The 24,036-nt window shown below is 47.6% G+C and overlaps 1 long non-coding RNA gene across 1 annotated transcript in view; it reads right to left on the bottom strand.

Moving 5' to 3' along the window:
• LOC144761452 (uncharacterized) overlaps window positions 1-24,036 on the bottom strand; it is a 110,335-nt gene that overhangs the window by 46,384 nt on the left and 39,915 nt on the right. The window lies entirely within an intron of this gene.

The raw sequence follows: 24,036 nt of genomic DNA, 5'->3' as shown, positions 1-24,036 counted from the left end.
GTGAATACTACGGATATCAGGCCTATGTAAAGCTATGTTGCCACGTTTCTCAGTGTGCACGTTATTTCATTATAAAGTCCCCGTTTCTAGGCCTCAAAAGGGCCTGGACACTAGATTCAGCTCCTGTCTCCTGAAGCCTCGCTGAGGAGCGATCCAGCCCCCACCTGTATCCTCGACCTTTCACTTACTTCCTGCCTCGCAGTGCCCGGTGCAGCTTGGCTCTGCCTCTGAGTCTGCCAAAAGTATGTTATAGTTCCAGTTATCAGTTCAGTCCTCCTTCTCTGCATTCCTAAGCTGCTGAACTGCATCAATAGTTTCCGTCATTGTCTAGCCTTCACGTCTCCATGTTAAGAGAAATACTGTATTTAATGGTCATTTAATATTCTTCATCACGCACTACATGTAGAAGAATGCCTGCTTCAGTCTTAGAGTCAGTTAGCTTTTCCCCTCATGACTTCTAGTTTATATCAACATGTTCCCTAAACATCAGATACTAGATAGGGTTTAGGTACATGTCGCTCCGACCCTCCAGACTTTAGTCTCTGCTCCTAGCACAGAGTTCATAGCCCCCAGTTTCTCCTCGTAACACGTCATTGCCAGTTTGCGCGCACCACCAGGTTAGAGGTCCCGGCTCCTTAGGTAGCCCCCTCCTATGTTTCCGCCCATTCATGACATATCCTGTTACGTGTGCACCACATGTCTATGTATACGCCCAGTTACACCTACTTTTACTCTTATCTTTCGCGACTGCTACGCGTCACGCCTTCTGCTCCACCCACTGCTACGCCTACTGCAATGTAATGCTATGTGTTTGCGTTATGTATATATGCTCTTGTATTGTTATTAAAAAGCTAGCGCGCTCATCCCAGACCCAGCCCCAGCAGCTGCTGGGCCCTGTCATCCTATTCCTATGCAGGTTGTCCTGTTCCTGTCCTTATGCTGTATTAAACCTGCAAAACCCCTACTACCTCGAATCTTGACTCTTATTTATTGAGCTATCTGTTATGATATATGTCTAGTCAAAAATAGGGTATTATTTATTTATTTACCACAATTTATATAAATGGGCTGGGGAAATATTTAGAAGAAGGAATGGATGACGTGCCGCGTATAGGAGGAGAACAGGTGCCAGCTCTCCTATACGCGGACGATGCTGTGTTAATCGCCCGTACTGGCATTGGTTTACAGGCCCTTTTAGATCGTTTTGGCTCCTTTATGGAGAACCTTGACTTAAAAATTAATGTAACAAAGTCACATACTATGATCATAGGCCGGAAAGGAAATAAGCTGCATGCCAAAACTTTTACTTGCAAGGGTGAGGTTCTTTCAAGGGTCCCTGTTTTTCCCTATCTGGGGGTCCTTTTTGATCAGAGAGGCACTTGGGCCCCCCAGATTAAGGCAAAGAGTATAAGTTTAGCACGAAACTCATCAGCACTGCTGGCGTTCACAAAAAGATTAGGGGCTAAACCAATGGAGGCAGTGATAAAGGTATATAACAGCAAGTGTATCCCCATTGCTATGTATGGGTCTGCTATGTGGGGATATGCAAACCTGGATAAAATCCAGAGGGTGGAAAATGTGCTCATCAGAAAATGTTTATCTGTTCCCAAATCCACCCCTACCTTTACGATCCACGAGGAAATGGGTTTGCCTCATATTATTGACAAACTAAAATTAGCCCCACTTCTTTTTTGGACCAAAACATGGCTGAATTCCGAGCTAACATTAAATCACGCAATCCTTAAAGATGTAATTTCAAGGGATAATGCAATAAGAATACCCTGGTTGAAATACATCAAAACAGCTTTTGCCACGTTAGGGAGACCGGAGCTCTTTAACGACCCAACTAACATCAGGAGGGAAGACATTAGATGGATTAAGAAAGAGTTTCTGGAGAGGGCTCGTTCCGCGAGAGAGGAGTTGGAACTAAGGAAACCCTCGGTATGGGCTTATATAGTTTTAACCACCACTCCCTCTCTGGAACCATATTTAAAAATCGTGACTAACCCACTCCACAGACTCCTGCTAACAAAATTTAGGTTGAACACACATTCATTACACACTCGGCAACTTTCCTGTGTGGTCAAAACTTGAAGATGGTCCACCCTGTGATTGTGATCATTTTTCAATTCAGGATACCCTCCATTTTATATTTTTTTGTGGTTTGTACACTACTGAGAGGGCAAAGTATTTACTCCCTGTGCTAAAGGCTGCTGGATTTATCTAAGTAAGGCCAGCTTTAATTTTTCTTCAACACCTGGCAGACACTCAAACTATCTTTAGTGTTGCATGTTATTTAACAGCTGCCTTCAGATCAAGGAAGAAAAGAATATCTGGGAAAGTCTTATTTTAACTTAATTTTAAAACTTGTAATCTTAACCACTGTAAGTATGAAGTCAAATGAAATTGATAATTCATGTCATAAATTTGTAATTTGTTGGCTGTTTTAGAAATTTGTATTGTACTGTATTTTGCCCTTTTATGATTTTAACAAAAATCGAATAAAGTGTATTTTGACTTTGACTGATTAGTGATTGATAGTGTATACTGTGGAGTTGGGTAGCGTAGCTTATGACATATTTCCTATAGCCCGCTGGATCAGTGTCAGACCATGTTTGGCGGGGGCAACAGGTCAAGCAGAGGCTAACGGTTCTGTGCTGTGGGGAGCGGGTCATTTGTCTCTAATGTCTTATGGCCCATTCTGTGGCCCTGCAAAATGGGCCAAGCACAACCCATTGACTCTCTTTGGTAGTGATCGTAAGCAGTTACAAACTTATGAGGGAGGTAGTGCCTAGGTGCAGAAGTTCAGAACTCAACAACACAATACCCAATTGTCGACCCCAGTGCTTTACTTATAAAAAGGAAATGCACTTTAATATGCACAATGGTAAAAAGGTCATATTTGCAGGTACAATACAATGTACTAGCTCTTAGGCTACTGTACCTTGGAATACGGTCCACCCCTTTCCTTTACTGGGCTGTCTCTCGTTGTGCAAGTATAGGCAAGTACCCCCCTTGAATACCGTCAATAAGGAACAAATCAAGGCTCAGCTATAGATTACCCCAGTTTAGTAATGATGGTGCTCAGTTCAGTACGGTCACCTTGAGATAGACTCACTACAACTCAGGTCTCAGTGTTCTCTCTGCAACTGCTGGGGGAACCTGGTAACACATATCTCTGTTCACTCTCTTTTATGGAAGGTGACATGCTGGTTGAAGGAGCAACCCTTGGTCTGCATAGGCCGCAGCAGGTCTGGGCAGCAGGAGTTGCTACCTTAAGTCCATCAGTGAACACCAGTACTGTGCACTGGTGTAGTAACCAGCAGAAATTGACCCACTTATGAGTTGCATGACGATGTGTAACAGGTGGCTTGCCACGTGGACCGGGGTCACCGGGGCAGCCAAAGGGCATGCTTCTGTAATGCAGCAGCAACTGCTAGGGGCAGTAATTGGACATGACGTCGATGACCACTACATGTGCAGTTCTTGGTTACACTGCATGGTCAGCCATGTTTTGTTTTTTTATCTGTTTTTTTTTAATTATCTTTTTATTAGAATAACCAGCTTCATAACATTGCACATCGGTCAGCATCGGAATTTCATTGACAATTACGAACAGAATCAATCATAGAATCACTGTAAATACTTGGACCTACATAGAGAGATCAAGCCACAGAACAGACAATGATGTAACGGCAAAGGCGCCCTGATTGCCATAGGAATAAGTCAGAACATCTTCAAATCATCATCCACAGTTCGCTCCCCCCTATCCCTCCAAATCCATATTGTGTCCATCATGATCCACAGTAGCAGTCCGAGTGGCTCAAAGTAGGCAGGGTGACACAGAACATCATCATAAACAGAGCATTCAAGAAATAATGATCCGTACACATAAATTGCATTATTCAAGTGCATACACAGACTGGGAGACCATCAGGTCTCCCCTATACCGCCTTCATGCCACCCATATTTTCTCCCATTTCTTGGGGCAACCTCGGATTTCATAGATAACTTTCTCAGCCTGTTGGCACCAGTCCAGATCTCGCTCCCATTCTTCCACCGTTGGCAAAAGATCACTTCCCCATAACCTGGCTATATTTCTCTTGGCTACCATACTCGCCAGAGCCAGCCATATCTTGTCCCATTTTGGCCAAGTGATGTCGCTCGTAACCCCCAAGACATGCCATCTGGCTTCCAGCGGGACCTCTGTTCCCACCACTTCCGACATGTTGCCTGCCAGCCTGGACCAGTATGCCCCGACTCTGGTGCAATCCCACAAAATGTGGAAGAAGGTGCCCTTCTCTCCACACCCCCTTATGCAAAACCGTGAATCTACATACCCTATCCTGTACTGCACCGTTCGTGGGGTGTATGACCTGTGCAATATGCGTAACTGGACTAGTCTAAACCGGGCGCGAATCGCCACTGTAAGGCCTCCCCCAGTCCTCGTCCTCTAGCAGCCCCAAATCCGATTTCCACTTTTCTCGCAGAGGTCCCAGTGGGTCCGTGAGGTTATTGATAAGCTTCTTATACGTGAGGGAGTTAGCTTTGTCAGTCATGGGGTCCAGCAGTAGTCTGTCTTCCAGCGGGGCATACTCAGGTAATTGTTCCCCCTGGCTCAGGTGTTGGTGTAGGGCATGTCTAAGCTGTTGGTAGTGTAAAAACTCCCCACTCCCCATTTGGAATTCCGCCTGCAGGGCCGCAAATCCCACCATCCCCCCCCTTTTCCAGATATCCCCCAGCACATCAATACCAATTAGGCTCCACTGACGAAGACCCTGTAATTTCGCAACCTCCGGGAGGAAGTTCCCAACCCACAAAGGGGTGTGTGCCGTGAGTTTTGCCTCCCATCCAAGTAGTTTCGTCGCCCGCTTCCACACCCCACCACTACCGCCGTTTGGGGTGGCAAAGGCTGGCCACGCCTGCCCGTAGTGTAGAGAGCTGCTAAATAAGTACCACTGCCGAAGGACATACGATCCACCCTGTAGGCTGGCTCCTCCAGCAGGGCAAACACCCACCCATTGATATTAATCAGTTGTGTCGCCCAATATTAAAGGCGGACATCCGGTACAGCGAGTCCTCCCTCATATGGCGCCTGCTGTAGCTTCCTAAGAGCTATTCTCAGGCAACCTCCACTCCATAGTAGGGAATTCTGCTCCGATTCGATCGTTCTAAAAATCTGTTCCGGGACCAGAAAGAGCGTACTCTGCAGAACATATATCCGTCGGGGGAGGGCCATCATTTTAAATAAAACAGCACGCCCCATCACGGAGAGCGGGAGGGTCTTCCAATGTTCTACGTCCTCGTGTAGCCGCTCCAGTTGTGTCGACACGTTCAGGCGTAGGAACTCCGTGTCCGACTTTGTGACCCAAATACCCAAATATCGGAATACCTCCTTCCAAACCAGGCCTCTACAGTCTTCAGTTAACTGCGGCTGCGGCCCCGCTAATACATGTCCTAGGGACTTGTCCAAGTTGATGCGATACCCGGAGTATTCACCGAACTTGCGCAGAATTTCCATCAATCTCTGAATGGTGTCGGCCGGTTTCTGTACATATAATAAAATGTCATCGGCAAATAGCGATATGCGCTCTTCCCAGCCCCCTCCCAGGTCTATGCCCCACACCATGGGGTCCGCCCGTATCCAGTGTGCCAACGGTTCCAGCGCTACGGCAAGCAGGGTCGGAGAAAGTGGGCAGCCCTGCCGCGTGCCCCGGCCCAGTTGAAATTCCCTTGATAGCGCGCCATTGACATGGACCCTTGCAAGCGTTTCAGTATATAACAGCCTCACCGACGATCGAAAGTAGTCGCCAATGCCCAGTTTCTCCAAAACCGCATATATGTACTGCCACTCCATGCTATCAAAAGCCATATGGGCATCGAGAGACATTAGGGCCGCCTGCACGTCGGGTCGTGCAGACACCGCCTGCAATACACCAAACAGGCGCCGTAGATTTAGCCGCGTGCTCCTATGAGGCATAAAGCCCGACTGATCCAGGTGGATCAGCAATTGGGCAACTGCCCCCAGTCTTGTAGCCAGGATCTTTCCGAGAACCTTTGTTTTGTAATTAAGAAGGGATATGGGCCTGTATGAACTGCAAAGATCTTGTGGTTTACCGGCTTTATGGATTACTACAATCGGTGCAGACCTTAGATCCTTCGGATGCTTCCCAACCTGTTTGGTCTCGGTGAACATGCGCAACATGTGAGGCGCGATTCTACTCGATACACACCCAAACGCCTCTGCCGGGAACCCATTAGGACCCGGCACCTTCCCCACCTGTAAGTCCCCCATGGCATCTTGCACCTCCTTGACTAACATCGGACTCCAAGATTTCTTTATCCGCCTGATCCAGGGTAGGCAACTGTAGGGGGGCCAGGAAATCCCCACAGTCTTGCTCTTGCCTGGTAGTTTGCGACTGATAAACTGCCTCATAATAGAGTGCGAACTCCTCCGCTATACCCTTGCCCGTGTCCTGCACAGTCCCATCCGTCAGTCTAATCCTAGGCACCCAGTTACGTTCCCGATTCCGTTTCTCCAGCAAGGCTATCATGTTATTGGCCTTATCCCCTAAATCATACACTCGCCTCTGGGTGGCTAGGGCGCGCGATCTCGCCTGGTCAGCAAGTACATCCCTCAGTAATTTTTCTAGGAGATTTAGCCTGTGTCGCCTATCCTGGTCCAACTCTGGAGTCTCCCCCCTAGCGCCCTCTAAGGCATGGATCTCCAATTCTAGTCTATCAATTTGTGCATATTTGTCCTTGCGACGTTTTCCCACTTCCGCCTGCACAAAACCCCTAGCTACGGTCTTGTACGCCTCCCACATAATACCATGAGATCTGACTGAGCCCACATTGACTGCGAAGTATTGGTCCACCCGCTCCCGGAACGTCTCCTGAAACTCTTGATGTTTAAACAGAAATGTGTCAAGCCGGGGGGGATTAGTCCACTCTTGCTGTGGACCCTGCAGGTGTACTCCCACCGGGGAGTGGTCGGATATCCCTCTTGCCTTATGATAACCACCCTGGAAGAGACCCATATGTCCCACCTGTGTGAATATGTAATTGATCCTGGACCCTGAGCCGTGAGCTGCAGATATGTGTGTGTATTGCCGAACATGGGAGTTATGTGCCCTCCATAGGGCCACCAGGCCCATAGCATGCACAAAGTCCCGGAGATGACATATCCCCCCCCGGCTTGTAGAGTCTGTGATCAATCAATGTCCCTAGCCATGACCTCGTTCATATCCCCCCTAAGAGCAGGATCCCAGTTGGCATATCCAAGAGCATTTTTCCAATGTCGGGGAGAGTGGTGCTGTGCGACTTTGGGGGAATGTAAAGCGAACAAAGATTAAGCGTCCAACCCTCCCACTGTGCCGAAAGTGCCGCATAGCACCCCAAGGGGTCTAACCATTGCCGCCCAATTATCAGTGGTAGGGAATTTTTAATAAGAATCCCCGCTCCTCTGGAGCCAGTGGTAAAGCCGGCGTGAGCCCGCAGCATATAGCCAAATCTGTTAAGGGCCTTGCAATGGTTTCCAATCAGGTGAGTTTCCTGGAGTAGGACAATGTATGGGGCATGTCTGTGAAGGTATTGAAGTATCATGGTGCTCTTGTTCTGTAGGCCATTAACGTTCCAGGACAAGATATTGACTGGTCGCGTCCTTGGTGTATGCATTTTAAGTATCTAGCAGACAAATCATGAGAGATGGCTGCCCATACTCCCCGCCTCACACCTCCCGCCTGCCCACCAATAGTGCCATTGGAGCCGAAACAGTTACATGGTATAAGGACAGAAAATAGTAAACGGCCAAATTCCTATAGAGCAATGTGTGCAGCGCGATGGTTAGAAAACGAAACACACAGCTCAAATACCTGTATTTTGATGTCTATTGCAACATTGCTCCTTTCTCCAAGATTCCAGCGTCTGACGTCACGAGCGGAAACAGTCGATTAATCCTATTCCGGATGGTTTCTAGCTAAATATAGTCCGCTTTCAATCTCCATTGGTCGGCTACGGAGTAAAGTAATATAAATGCTTTGTCTTGATGTATTGTATATCAAATAAAATAAAACTATCAAATAGATCGATTACTATTAGTGATTGTGGCATGTTTTCTTCTTTTTAGGGCTCGGCCTACGTCACGCGTGCGTCAGCAGGGGGGCGGAGCTCCGAGCTCCTATTGTTAAGGGGTTTCTGAATCGTGCAGGAAAAATTCCTTAGTGGGCGAGATTTTTCAGTACTTTTAGTTCCAATCTGAATGGTAATTGGTCCTCGCTGTGCCGTGTTTATAGTAGTCGTAACGCAATAGGCCATATATTTTACTCGTGGGGCACTTCCTGCATATCGTCTGCGGTTATGCGCAGGGCCGTCCATACATTTTAATTAGGAGCTGTCAGGGAGCCGCTGTAATGGAATCCAGATGCTCTGGGCGCGTTCACCATTCTGCAGTGCGTTTGGAGGGCGCGCGTTCGTGTGCATCGTTTCATGTGTAAGTGTATACGGTATGGGCTACGGTATGGCAGAACACAATTTGATTCGTTATCAATTTTCACATTTTGCAAATAAATGAAGGGTCTAGTGTTTTGACAATTCGTATAGAAGTAACCGTGTTTATGTATACATTTCTGGCAGAAGGCTAAAACATGCAAACTGTCAGTCCTCTCTGGAAGCTGTTACAAAATATGATTTTACAAAGAGGCAAATCAGCATCCGGCCATATCAGCAGTCGTGCATAAATTTTTTTTTAAAATGCAGCAGGAAAGCCACTCGTTCAGTACGGGGGAGAGATTAAATAAATGTTACTTGACTTACCATCTACAGTGGCAGTTCCTTTACACGAAAGCAAATTACAACTTGTGAGTAGGCAGCGGGAGTGAAGAAACAGGAAGTGGAGCTTGTGCAGTGGTAGTGTTGCTTAGTTATGATTGTGCAGCAGGTGCAGTGGCACCAGTGTGTGGCGTAGTTACCATTCGTGGAGCAGGTGAGGTGTTATCAGTGTTACTTAGCTAAGATTGCGCAGCAGGTGTAGTACCACCAGTGTGGCATAGCTACAATTGTGCAGCAGGTGCTGTTGCACCAGTGTGGCATAGCTACCCTTGTGCAGGAGGTGCCGTGGCACTACTGTGGCATAGCTACCATTGTGCAGCAGGTGCAGTGGCACCAGTGTGGTGTAAGTATATTTGGTGGAGCAGGTGCAGTGGTACCAGTGTGGCGTAGGCGTAGCTACCATTGGTGGAGCAGGTGCTGTGGTACCAGTTTAGTGCAGCAGGTGCAGTGGTACCAGTGTGTGGTAGCTACCATAGGTGGAGCAGTTGCAGTGGTAGTGCTGCTTAGCTATGATTGTGCAGCAGGTGCAGTGGCACCAGTGTGTGGTAGATGGCGTTGTGTAGCAGCTGCAGTGTTATCAGTGTTACTTAGCTATGATTATGCAGCAGGTGCAGTGGCACCAGTGTGGCGTAGCTATCATTGGTGCAGCATGTGCAGTGGTACCGGTGTGGTGTAAGTATATTTGGTGGAGCAGGTGCAGTGTTACCAGTGTGGCGTAGGGGTAGCTACCATTGGTAGAGCAGGTGCTGTGGTACCAGTTTAGTGCAGCAGGTGCAGTGGTACCAGTGTGTGGTAGCTACCATAGGTGGAGCAGTTGCAGTGGTAGTGTTGCTTAGCTATGATTGTGCAGCAGGTGCAGTGGCACCAGTGTGTGGTAGATGGCGTTGTGTACCAGGTGTAGTGTTATCAGTGTTACTTAGCTATGATTGTGCAGCAGGTGCAGTGGCACCAGTGTGGCGTAGCTATCATTGGTGCAGCATGTGCAGTGGTACCGGTGAGTGGTAGCTATCACTGGTGGAGCTGGTGCAGTGGTAGTGTTGCTTAGCAATGATTGTGCAGCAGGTGCAGTGGCACCAATGTGTGGCGTAGTTACCATTCGTGGAGCAGGTGAGGTGTTATCAGTGTTACTTAGCTATGATTGCGCAGCAGGTGTAGTACCACCAGGGTGGCGTAGCTACCATTGTGCAGTAGGTGCAGTGGCACCAGTGTGGCATAGCACCATAGGTGGAGCAGTTGCAGTGGTAGTGTTGCTTAGCTATTATTGTGCAACAGGTGCAGTGGCACCAGTGTGTGGTAGATGGCGTTGTGTAGCAGGTGTAGTGTTATCAGTGTTACTTAGCTATGATTGTGCAGCAGGTGCAGTGGCACCAGTGTGGCGTAGCTATCATTGGTGCAGCATGTGCAGTGGTACCGGTGAGTGGTAGCTACCATTGGTGGAGCAGGTGCAGTGGTAGTGTTGCTTAGCTATGATTGTGCAGCAGGTGCAGTGGCACCAGTGTGTGGCGTAGTTACCATTCGTGGAGCAGGTGAGGTGTTATCAGTGTTACTTAGCTATGATTGCGCAGCAGGTGTAGTACCACCAGTGTGGCGTAGCTACCATTGTGCAGTAGGTGCAGTGGCACCAGTGTGGCATAGCACCATAGGTGGAGCAGTTGCAGTGGTAGTGTTGCTTAGCTATGATTGTGCAGCCGGTGCTGTGGCACCAGTGTGTGGTAGATGGCGTTGTGTAGCAGGTGTAGTGTTATCAGTGTTACTTAGCTATGATTGTGCAGCAGGTGCAGTGGCACCAGTGTCGCGTAGCTATCATTGGTGCAGCATGTGCAGTGGTACCGGTGAGTGGTAGCTACCATTGGTGGAGCTGGTGCAGTGGTAGTGTTGCTTAGCTATGATTGTGCAGTAGGTGCAGTGGCACCAGTGTGTGGCGTAGTTACCATTCGTGGAGCAGGTGAGGTGTTATCAGTGTTACTTAGCTATGATTGCGCAGCAGGTGTAGTACCACCAGTGTGGCGTAGCTACCATTGTGCAGTAGGTGCAGTGGCACCAGTGTGGCATAGCACCATAGGTGGACAGTTGCAGTGGTAGTGTTGCTTAACTATTATTGTGCAGCAGGTGCAGTGGCACCAGTGTGTGGTAGATGGCGTTGTGCAGCAGGTGTAGTGTTATCAGTGTTACTTAGCTATGATTGTGCAGCAGGTGCAGTGGCACCAGTGTGGCGTAGCTATCATTGGTGCAGCATGTGCAGTGGTACCGGTGAGTGGTAGCTACCATTGGTGGAGCAGGTGCAGTGGCAGCGTTGCTTAGCTATAATTGTGCAGCAGGTGCAGTGGCACCAGTGTGTGGCGTAGTTACCATTCGTGGAGCAGGTGAGGTGTTATCAGTGTTACTTAGCTATGATTGCGCAGCAGGTGTAGTGCCACCAGTGTGGCGTAGCTACCATTGTGCAGTAGGTGCAGTGGCACCAGTGTGGCATAGCACCATAGGTGGAGCAGTTGCAGTGGTAGTGTTGCTTAGCTATTATTGTGCAGCAGGTGCAGTGGCACCAGTGTGGCGTAGCTATCATTGGTGCAGCATGTGCAGTGGTACCGGTGAGTGGTAGCTACCATTGGTGGAGCTGGTGCAGTGGTAGTGTTGCTTACCTATGATTGTGCAGCAGGTGCAGTGGCACCAGTGTGGCGTAGCTATCATTGGTGCAGCATGTGCAGTGGTACCGGTGATTGGTAGCTACCATTGCTGGAGCTGGTGCAGTGGTAGTGTTGCTTAGCTATGATTGTGCAGCAGGTGCAGTGGCACCAGTGTGTGGCGTAGTTACCATTCGTGGAGCAGGTGAGGTGTTATCAGTGTTACTTAGCTATGATTGCGCAGCAGGTGTAGTACCACCAGTGTGGCGTAGCTACCATTGTGCAGCAGGTGCAGTGGCACCAGTGTGGCATAGTCACACACACCACCAGCCATCAGTGCACGCATCAATTGTTAACGCATCCACAATTAACTATTGTAGCAATCTCAGTATGGTACACTTTACTTTTAAACATATTCATGTAAAGCACAGCATGCCACCATTGCTACAATTCAAATCTAACCCACATAATTCCACTACACACCACATGCACACACTCCATAACACATGGCGAAAAGACATTGCCATTTACAATGCCATTAGCTCAAACTCAAATAAATCTGAGCCCGATTGCATTTCCAATGCTTGTTTCCTTATGTTGCCGTTATGCCAGCAACTTTCATACCTACGCCGTGACTGATCCATCCATCCGTAACGGCCACAGTTATCACATCCGCCGACTACAAGCCAGGTCCTATGGTGTTTACCCAGACCACTAAGAAACACGTATTAGCTCCGTGACGTTCGACTATTTTTTACTATTTAAAGGTAAAGGTATATTATTTGTGGACAATTATTATTTGTCTTCTTACCATGTTCGAGTATTTTGTTCTGGTATTAGCTAAGGCTCACTAGAGAGGACTAGTCAATGGTGTTGTATATAGAATTTTTAAGCATTTTGGAGTACTTGTGGGCTTTTCGAGTAAATGATACTTCGGTTAGGGTCCAGCTATTTTTATTAATCAATACATTGTATGCTCTAGAGATGTTTTTATAAATCAATACAATGTAAGCTCTAGCACACCTCTCTTAAGCCTATGTTTGGGTGGTTACATCATGAATTTATCCCCCCCGCTGGACACGCTGTTATTTCAGGATTGGTTACTCGTATCTGCACCGGTTATCAGTACAGCGCTTCACACACCTCACGAGACCCGAGACGCTTCGTTGTGGTTAGCCTGGACCATGGTGAAGACCGTCGCAGTGATTGGAGCTGGGGTCAGCGGTCTCGCATCTTTAAAGTGTTGTCTGGATGAGGGGCTGGATCCCACCTTGACATTGGAGGGCTCTGGAAATTCATGGTATCATCCAGGAGCAGCTTCTATGTAACAGCTACAACCACATAGTGGGGACACAGGTCTCCTGATCCGCCCTGGATGAGATAAGAGGGTATCATCCAGGAGCAGCTTCTATGTAACAGCTACAACCACATAGTGGGGACACAGGTCTCCTGATCCGCCCTGGATGAGATAAGAGGGTATCATCCAGGAGCAGCTTCTATGTAACAGCTACAACCACATAGTGGGGACACAGGTCTCCTGATCCGCCCTGGGTGAGATAAGAGGGTATCATCCAGGAGCAGCTTCTATGTAACAGCTACAACCACATAGTGGGGACACAGGTCTCCCGATCCGCCCTGGATGAGATAAGAGGGTTCTCATTTTAACTTTTATGTATTTTACTCACGTGCACTTCACTTTGTTTTTGGTCCTGACGAAGCGCCAATGACCTACGGGCGGTATAGGCGCGAAACATGTTGACCTTGACTAGTGACACCCAGGCATAGTGGGCCTTGTGGGGTCAGTCATTTTTAAGCAGTACTTTTAACTGCCATGGGTTACCTAGACAATTTTGTCGCTGCTTCCATACCCTTAATTTTATCACACTATTATGTTTGCACGTAATTGATTTACCCTCCCTTACCCTTCCCCACACACCTGCATGCAACATCCGGCTAATCCTCTAAAAGATCTCCGATTAAGTGACCCTTCAGGGACCCGTAGGGAATTTCAGCGCCGGCCCTACGAGGAGCAAAATTGCCCGATGATGAAGCATGACATCCTCCAGGGTGTGTGAGGGCAGCAGAGGATGTATTATATCTTTCCCTCTCCCATCAGGGTATTTTTTACCTAGGATTACTTTTCCCCATTCTTCCCTGTTTTTAATGTATGGGTGACTATTTGCACTCAGATACGTGGGTGACTTTTGCACCCTGGTATAGGAATTTTGTCCTCTTTTTGTGAACATACATCATGAATATACCCAGCCCCTTGCGAGTGTTCTAGCGCAATACATCATTACTATTCTTCCTTTTTCTATGTCGTACTTTTTGGGTATCACCCCGAAAAAGCGGATTTAAACTGAGTAATTAGGTAGTCACGAATAACTGTGGGCCCCATAACTGACACAGTTATCAAGTGCGTAAATTTTATTTTTACATGCTATTTAGAGTTAATTAATTACTTGACAGTTGGGTAACAACTAATTTTATTTCCCGTACAGGGAAAAAGTGGTTTGACTCATGACCATTAAAGTTTATCATGTGTCTTTCAAGACATTACTGAAAAGGATTATCCTTCAGGAACAGTCTCCTAAGTAAGTTACATCATAGAACATGATAGCAATAGTGGGCGCACTAATTTGCACATCCAATAAGCGTCTTCCTAAACTATGTGATCTTCTGCTTTTCAGAATTATATATACCCAGATTTGAATCACTTCAAACAATATAGCAAGGCCATCCATGTTTTGCTGTGTTCTCTTGTTTTTAAATAAGTTGAAATCCATAATACTGTAAGAATAGTATCAACACGTCTCATTCTTTGCTATTAAGTATTTTAAGTTGTTCTTTTAAAAAAAAATTCAGAATTTCTTTTTCTTTAGAACTTTATCATATCAAGTAAACACTGCAAGACCATCTAAGTTTTGCGTTTCTTCCTATTTTACAAGTAAGTTTTCAATGGAAAAGTATAATCTTTCCGGTGACTTGCCTGTTCTCCTTCCCTTTAGTATTAATAATTTAGGTGATGCAATGTTTTTATTCAAAATAGACAGGCATGTGATATGCATTTGCATGGTTTATATATAGATACTTATGGAGGTGCTCTAGAAAACTGGATTATGTGTCTTTATTGTATTTATGTATTAGTTCACAGCTATGTGAAAATATTAAGTTACATGCAGAGAATATCATAATAATAATCTTTATTTGGATATAAAATAACATCCTTAAAAGAAGTGCCAGCAGCAATACACATTGTACGAGCAAAAGTAACATCAATGATCCACTTTAAGTGGATAAAAGTTCCCACATTGCATTGTGCAGTTCCCTATTGAACAATCCAAGTGACGTTTAAAAATGACTTTTTTTAAAAAAGAAGAAAAAAGATACAGAGTTTGTTATACAGTGATTTACCGTATTGAACTTGTAGGCCAACCCGCCGTTAATAAATAATTACAAATGTTAAAAAAGAGATCAGATAAGATAGCAACAGTAGGTCAATAGCGGCAAATCATGATAGTGCAAAGGTAAATAAAATCGAATTACAGATGATACAACTTGGTTTAGGCTGCTCCCAACATGAGGGGAGCATGCAGAAAGTTGCGGTATGCAAAGCGTATAAACAGTAAAAGGCTGATATTTAAAGCTGTGTTTTCTGGGCATAAGGCAGCAATGATTGCCTGTCTGCAGGACCGGATTCCCAACCTATTCCACTCCACTTTCAATTTACGTCTGCGCTGTGCCATGAGTGCAGGGCAAAGACAAACCACATGCTCCAGAGTTTCAGCCGTCCTGCCGCACCCTCTGCACCATATTTCATCTGACGTGCGACGCCAGCCTGGCAGATCTTTTAAAAATTGCCAGTCACCAAATCTTATAGCCATAAAACTGAGTTTTAGGTGCAGGGAGTAGGTGCAGGACAGATAGGTTGCAGGAGCTAAACGCCCGTACGAGTTCATAATGGCGAGGCGTGTCTACGTTTGGCAAGGTGATTTTTATCCATGATGAGGGAACTTATTCGGACGCTTTTCTTAATGGTGGATTTAAATACTGTCATACTGGGGTTGAGATCCCATAGGTCACCTGCAGAGAGTTCTTGAATGTACTCCTTAAAGAGGCGCCCATACGTGCCCCCTGGGTTTTTTCACAAAGATGTCTTGCCAAACTAGTGACTCCAATGAGCCTATGTCTGCTTGTCTGAATTTGTGGCAGAGATTTAGAAATGTGCCAATGCTGGAGGCTTCATAGTTTAATAAACCAAATTCTAGCCTAATCTGGGCAGCAGAGGCATTTTTGGGCAAACGAAGGACTTTTTTATAAATTTTAGTCACGTGTTGGTTTAAATTCATGTTCAGTTTACCCCAGAAAATCTCATTACCATATGACAGTGTCGGGCCTATTTTTGCTCTCATGACCTCTAGTAGAGGAGTTAAACTTGGGCCAGACAATTTTTTTTGAGAGCTTGGAGAGGGTCACCTGTAGGGTCACAGCTTTAGCAGAGAATATGTTTTTATCTGTTTAGTTTGAATTTACAGGTTTATGTTTAATGATATTATGTTTTGATTAATTGTATAAGGATAAAAGGGGAAACAATAGGAATTGTAATGTTTATATAAATGTTATTTGCCTGTTTTTTACAGATTATTTTTTATTATATTATAGGTGTGGTAATTTCCTGAAGAAGGCGTCTGTTACGCCGAAACGCACGTCGATAATTGATAATTACAACTGAGATTGATAATTACTACTGTACTTTGATTATTTAACAACGTTTTTTTAACGAAGATTTTAATGTATTGTTTAGGATAAATGGATTTGATGATATGTTCTGATTTATTTTTTATATTACTGTAGTAGCTTCATATATTTTTTTATAATACAAAATAAAAAATATACTGCATTTTAGACATAGTATTCTTTGGTTTTTGTTTAGTCCTCCAAGAAGTACTTTAGTTCATTTAATTACAGCCAAAATTGAGGTTCTCCTCTTTGGGAGACAAACTCAGCTTTGGATCAGTGAGTGATGGCGGGAAGAGCATGGTGTTGTCCTCCCCCCACGTGCCCACATTTATGAACCTGGGTATTATCATTAGTTGCAGCCTATCAATAACCACTCAAGTTAGTCAATTAGCAGGAACTGCTGCTCTCTTCTTAAAATACTTTATAGAATTGTTAAGGGCTTTCCTGTTGAGTCTCATAAAACTGGGGTTCAAGCTCTGAATAGTTCCAGGTTTAATTATTAAAATGACTTATATCTGGGTATCCCAGTAAACCTACTGGTTCATCTTCAGGAGAACCAAAATGCTGTTGCCAAGCTGTTTCTTAACCTTCCCAAAACCACACGGAGCACCTTATATGCCGGCACTCCATTGGATCCTCGTTTGCAAGAGAACTCTGTTTGAGTCTCTTTGCTTGGTGCATAAGATCGTATAAAGGGAGCCCAGGATATTACATCAGCACTACTGTGTTCTATCTTCCAAATCAAAATCTGCTTTCATTTGATGTTTATTTATTGTTAGTTCCTCAAATAAAAAAGGTCAGCTAGTGGCAGCATCTTCTTTTTTCTTGCTCCAAAAGGATGCATTGTTCTTCTGATGTTCATCAGAAAGGAGTCTTCTTTTCACTTTCAAGAAAAAGCTGAAGACCTGGTAGTTTTTAATAGCCTTCCTTTCTTCAGCCATGGTGACATTTTTCAGTCTAACATTAAGATGCAGAGACATTAGGTATTAGTGTGCCCTCTAAATATTTAAATGAATAAAAGGCCTCAGCCACCCTGCCTGTGGCCCAGTAACCCCAGTTGGCACATGGCCCCTCTAACAGATTCTGGCAGGGTACCTTCAGGATGCGAGGGACAACATTATGTCATGGACGCCTCCCATATGCCATGGATGTCAGCTTTATCCCAAGAATGCATAAAAAATGGCAGTGGCATTTTTTTGGGTGCCATCCATACACCATGTGTGCCCTCATGTATCAAAAATTACATCCAGTGAGGACACGTGTTTTCAGGGGTGCGGTCTCATGCCAAGATTTGCCTCCAGTATGTCAGCACCGCCATTTTGTCAATGTCAAAGAGGTGAGGCACACTATTATTATGTAAAAATCTCAAGACTTCATCAAATGTTAATCTATTTAGGCAAATAGGGTGACGCCCTCTGACTTTGAGGCATATATGAAATATTGTTGAAGAAATGCTAGATGACTCTCACCTAGCTTCCCCTGAGTGCAACCAGGGGAAGCTAGTTGAGAATCATCTAGCATTTCTTCAGCACCACCATTTTACCATAGATGCCCCCTTTGCCTCCAGTATGCCAGGGTCTGTATTTAGACAAGGGCAAAATATCCCACCTATTTGCCATATCCACATAAGACAATAACACACACACATGCATTCATTCACTCAAACATGCATGTACACACACAGACACACACTGTATTTATCCTACTCTTTCTCATACATGCTCACTGTTGGGATGGGATTGCCCCCTACATTGTGCACAGTCGTGTCCCCTACCATCCGTGCATGAACCTGTTTTTTGGATTTTGACCTCAGCCTCACATTAATGCAGTGCACGTTAGGAGGCCTGCCGACAGTCTACAAAGGTTCTGGAATTGTCCTATACCTGGAAGGGTGCACCAACTGAACCTCTCTTAGTTACAGCTGGACTACTGTCCCTGTCTCGGAATTCAGAGGTGTAGTGCAGTGGTGGCAGCATACCAGGTTTTGTGGTGGTTAAAGTCTGGCGAGGCCTTTTTTCCTGGGTCTTGTGAATGTGAGTGTACTTGCACACACACCCAAACTTCTGCAGCTCACTGTGAACCCAGTCTAACAAGATCAAGCGCTTGAGCATGTGCGTGAATACTAGTGGAATAGCGTGTGCAGTACATGGGTGTATGAGTGAACTAGAGTGATACAGGCCTGTGGGATCTGTTTTGGAAGCCCTTGACCTGTTCATGTGCACAACATGGAGGTGAGATTACCTTTCCAGATGGTTAAATGTGTTGTTGACATTTCTGAACCTGGAGAGAGAGAACCCAGACACTGCTTTTGTGAAAGAAAAGACAGGCTCCCCCGTAGAAATTTGATGAGGTCATTTCTGATACAGGCTGATAAGGCTTCCGATTATTCTTCCTGGAACTGTGATTTGTGAATGGCAGAGGTGAATGTTAGCGCTACAGCATCTGTTTTCAAGGTGTGAAGGATCCGTAGAAGAGGGACAGCCCTTTGTCTCTCTTCCTGATCACTGTCAGATGTGGCAATTGATAGTCAAGGTGCAGACTACTCACACCTCTTTGGAGGTCTGTTGTGCATACTCCAACCTGAAGGCAACACTGCTGTGAGAAGCATCACTGAAGACATAGGCTGAATTCTCTTCAACGAAAGAGGGGTTATTCCGCTGAGATCTAAGAAAATGACCGTGCAAACAAGGGCTGGCTTTTGCCAAACAGCCAGCTCCCCAGAGGTGAAGGGGCATCACCTGGAGTCCAAGAGATTTTTCACCTCAGTATGCTTTGCCAATAGCCCGATCTTTGATGTTGACTGGAGAAGACAGAAAGCCGTATCACGCCATACCAACTTTAGCACCAGGCTCGTGTCTACCACAAAAACCACTCGGCGTCTCGGCGTTTCATAACGAGCTGATCGGGCCAGACGCTGAGTGCTTTGTGACTACAGCCTTTTTTAGGTCGAGCCGACCATTGCGCGCATGCGCTGCTCGCTCTCGAGGCATATTGTAGTAGAGACAGATGTGGAAGTGCTGTGCAAGCTCGGCCCATATTTTTCATTGGCTGGTGTCATCGTCCTTGGTAAATGCTGGCTCCCAATTAATAACAAGGCTTCTTAGTCCCTCCTTGTTACCGCCCTGTCTTCGTTTGTGACTGCCCATCAGGACTGGATCTTTTAATTGCGGTGTTACCCGGTCTCCTTCATAAGTCTGTGGGCACTACATTGCTAAACAAGCGGCTGCCTTTGCGCAACGGCGACAGCTTGTTTTTTAAAGTGATCCCTTTGTGTTTAAACCAGGTCTACAGGTTACCGTAATACAAAGGCAAACTTACTTTTTCTTTGAATGACTAATGGCACACATATAGCTGTAATGTTTGGATGGTGACATGCTTTTCTTTTTAACTGTGTATTCTATGCTTGTAGTATACTTTTTTTTTGATGTTTTTTAAATATAACTTTATCCTCAGCCTGCCATGTCCAGTTGGCTTGTTGTCTTGGCAGTCTGTAACTTGCAGTTTGCCTTTCCCTTGATTAACCCTGGACTTTGAGCACCAGAAAGCAGATAAATAAACATGACAGGCAGGATGAGCTATAAATAGGCGTCACCCCATTTCCTATGATGAGGCTGGTTAATCGCTGTTCGTTTGCCAGGCCAATAACTGTTAACTGTCACAGTGCTGCCTGCCAACCGAGCCTTAAGAAAGTTGGCAGGCTGGTTTTCACACCTTCAAAGCAGCTTGCCTCCTGCCACAAGCTCTGTGCATGAAGTCACTACCAAGCTGTAGATTCACCCTTGATGCATATGTGTTGATTAAACCCCACAAGCCCCTGTGTGCAACCACCTTTGGGGGGCTGTCTCTGGGGGCACACGTGACATGAACTGTCGGCACTGCACGGTTTAAGACGGTCAAGAGGAGAGCACAAGTCTGGAGGGGTGGAGCCAGTGCGCCCCACCCCCCTGCAGCCTGTGGCCGAGGGAGGAGGGGGCGGTGCCTTCACCTTGTGACCCCCCCCACACCAAGCCCATTCATATGGGCAATCACTGCCTATTAGGACTTACACTTGCAGTGCAGTCTCAGGTTGAATTTTAAACCTGCCCCCCACCCAGGGCAGTGGTCTCTTTGTCTCTGAAAGGGCCAAGGAGCGGGTCCTCTTGTCTTTAGAACCCCAGCATAGGGGTAACTACCCCAATTTACACTTTCATTGCTTACCGAGGTGTGGGTGTTTCCAGAGGGATGGTGGATGCATGTGTGTGCCACGACTCTAGCTAAAAAAATGCACGCTCAAAACATTAACGCAAACACGGTTATCCTTTTAACCCCTTTACCGTGGCGATAATTTCACCGCAGTGCGGGGGTTCTATTGTGTGGGTGGGGCCACGTCGGCCAACGGATGTGCGCAGCACTACCATGGTAGTGCTCGCAACGCCGTTGGCCGACGGCAGCAATGAACGGGTTAAAAATGCGCCCAGCGCATTTTATTTCCTCAGTGAAAAAAAGGGCAGTTTCTAAACACAGCTATCAGAGGCCTTCATTTGTTTCACAAAATGACCTCACAGTGAGCCATGTTAATTTCGGTTACCCCATAACATGTGGAAAACTTGGAAGCAATTTACAAAAAAGACAAAACCAATGAAATCTAAACTGTTCACATTTCATTTTTTTAAGGGGAGTTTGGGGGGCAGTCGAGCACCGCGAGGTCTGCCCCCTGGGCAGATTGGGAGGGGGAGGGGCTGACCTAATAGCAGCCATTTTGGGGTCTTTGGGCTACATTGGGTGTAGCCCAATTGTAGCCCAATATTAGAATTGTAGCCAAAAGGTATATTTGTGTGTTTAGCGCTCCACCAGCCACCATTTTCAGTTTGGTAACCAGGTGACTGGGAGCGCTGTAGGATTAGCTTTTTCTTAGTTGTTAGTGAGGTTTAGGGGCGTTTAGCAGGTGGTGAGGAAAGGCAGTTCACAGGGGCTATGAGGGCCTTTTTTGCATCATGTCCAGCGAGAATTATCGGTTTTGGGAGGCTGTGTAGCTTTTGAGTGAAGCCGGCCAGCTGGATTTGATTATGCCGCTGGCCTCCGGTGGCGCGACTACCAAGGCGCGTGTCGGCGGGGGTGGCTGCCGCCGTCACGGATTGTTCGCCCCTCCCCCCCAGAAAGCAGTAATAAATGTGAGTGTCTGGGACCGCGCGGTTGGCTGGGCTGGCTGGGGCGTGGTCCCGTTGGTTGTTTTGGCGTCTTGTGGGAGCGGGGGGGAGGTTGCACATTACCCGCGATACGGAGAGGGGCCTGGCAGGGGAGTGCGCTCTGCGTCTCCCCGCTTTGGTCACAGGAGCGGGCGGGGCTGTCCGGGATTGTGGTGGTGATGCGAGGAGGAGGGGGAGTTTAGGGCGGGCGGGCGAGGGCACCGGGGGTGATTTGAGGCGGCAGAAAGAGAGGATGATGCGCACAGGGCTCCCAGGCAGGCGGCAGAGCTGCAGGGGGCCGGTCCTGGGGAGCCTAGGCCCCTGTAAGGCCCAAGCTCTGGGAGGGGAGGGGACATGCAGGCAGAGACATTCTTAGTGGCTGGGGACACCAGGATGGAGCTGTTGAGCAGGGTGGAGGCACGGGGGCGCGGGATGTAGGGTAAGGAGTGGGGGGAGCATGTGGGAGTGGGGCAGGGGAGGTTGGTGAAAGGGGGGTGCCCCCTCCCTTGTTTGACCCCGGTGGCAGGGAGAGGGATTGGGGAGGACGGGATATGGTTGGAGTGGTGCTTCTCAGGGGAGGCGTTGGGGGAGCAGCTAACGGGTTTAGGGATGGGGGGGTCTAGGGGCCGGGGTTGGGGTGGGGAGGCTGGGCCCAGTTGGGCCGTGGTGCGGGTGCAGAGGGTTTGGAGTGGGGTGACGGGGAGGTAGATCAAGGGGTGAGTAGGGAGGGGGTAACTGAGCGTGGTAGGGCGGGCGTGGGTGGCTAGCACTTTATGGGTAGGCAGGAAGAGGAGCAGGGATGGGAGGGAGGCGAGAGTTAAGCCCAGCACACCAGACCATGCCGTTCTTTTTCAGGCAGTGGAGAAACGCAGGGCGCCAGACTTGGTAGGGCTGGGAGCGGCCCAGTGGCACCAAGGAGAAGAGAGAGTGGAGCCTTGCGTGGTGTGCCCAGTACCGGCGGGGATCCTGTCACGGCTGAGATAAGTAGGCCCAGGGCAGGCTCGCTGGCCCCAACACCCACTGGGCCTCAACGGCCCGGGGGACATCGCAGAAGGAGGAGCGCCGAGGACGAACTTTTGAGTAGTGTGAAGCGGGTGCAGTCTGCACCTCTGGCTGGGAACGCCTGTGGTTCCAAGGTGGAGGAACTTGATTATGATGGGGATAGCATGGAGGAGGGACATGGAGGACGAGGGAGTGGGGGGGCGAGTAATCCTGTGTGTAGTGTTTTACAGGTGTTACGACACCAGAGGGAGACACAAGTCGGACATTGCGTTGGGAGGAGAGATCGCCTCCCCCCCCCTTGCCAAGTCAGCTAGAGGACAGGCGGGCAGTATCATTGGCACCAGGTAAGCAGGTGGCGGGATGGCGGCCATTAATGGTGCCTATGGGCGTGGGGCGGTTGACCAGGAGGGGGGAAAAGGGGGTAAAGGGCGTAAGTTGCAAAGGGGTATGTAGGCGCTGGGGGTGGAAGTAAGGGGTCAGTGGAGGACACAGGTAAATCGTCCGGAAGCACAGGTGACAGCACGCTTGACAAGAAAGGGACGGTAGAAACACCAACAGTGGAGCCTGAGTCTAAATTTGAAAGTAGAGAGTTGAAAATAAAACGGCTGCCGTATATGGGAGTTACCAAGCCATTGGGTGCACATTTAATTGTGACCACGAAAGAACGGATATTGTAAGGGTGAATATGTGGAAATGCTTAAATGCCTGCACAGAGAGGTGAAGGCAAAAGAAGGGTCTAAAGAGGAGGAATATGAGTTGGCAAAAGGGCCACAGATCACAGGGTGGCTACACATGGGCCCAATATGATGAGGAGTTTAGAGCATCCATGGTGTGGGACCCAGAGGCCAAATGGGGTGAATTGGACATGGACAAATGGTAACATACGATGGGGCTGGTAGGGGCTGAAAAAACCATATTCACGGCCAGCGGCCTTCAGTTCGTGTATCGGTCCTTTCAGCGAAGGCCCACCCGGGGAGGGCTGGGTGATGCAGGAAGAGAACAGGCGGGATCAAAGGGGGCTTGATGGGACTACAACAAAGGATTATGCCCTCTGGAGTGCTGCAGGTGTAGGCATGTCTGCTCGAGTTGTGGAGGCAGACATGCGTTGGTCAATTGTTTGGGGGGCGCAGGGGCAGCAACAGGGGAACCAGCAGTGGCAGTCAGGGGGGTTTAGGACGAGGGGACAGCAGCAGCAGCAGTTCTCCGGAGGGTGAGGGGCTAAGGGGCCTGGGCCAAAAGGCTAGTACTCCGGTTAAGACGGATAACTTGATTGCAGCCCTGCAAGATTATAGTGATGTAGTGGCTGCAGAACGACTGAGGGTGGGGTTTCTAGGGGGTTCTGACTGGGTGTCAGGACTCACGGGAGGTTTCCTCCTTTTAACGCAGTTCTGGCTGCCATCTCCCCTCCACAAGATTACCTAAAGTCAGTTAATCCTTTAAGCTGGGGTGCATGTTGGCACCGCTGGAATTCCAAGATGGCCGCCAACATGCACATACTGCGACAGGACTCTGCTGTCAGCAGTCTAGTCTTTTAGGCCTCAGGACATTGGGTGAAGTGTGCTCCAACATTCTACTGCGCATTTCACTGAAGAGACTAGGAGAAGAGCATCTGAAATCCCTGCGTCGAGTTAGCCAGCTAGGGTAGTTTGCGGAATTTGCAGGGTTAGCTTCGCCGGTAACCA

This window comes from Lissotriton helveticus, chromosome 6, assembly GCF_964261635.1.
Source record: "Lissotriton helveticus chromosome 6, aLisHel1.1, whole genome shotgun sequence".
NCBI classification, from domain to species: domain Eukaryota; kingdom Metazoa; phylum Chordata; class Amphibia; order Caudata; family Salamandridae; genus Lissotriton; species Lissotriton helveticus.
The sequence above is the reverse complement of the archived record's forward strand: the minus strand, read 5'-3'. Positions and strand labels throughout refer to the sequence as shown.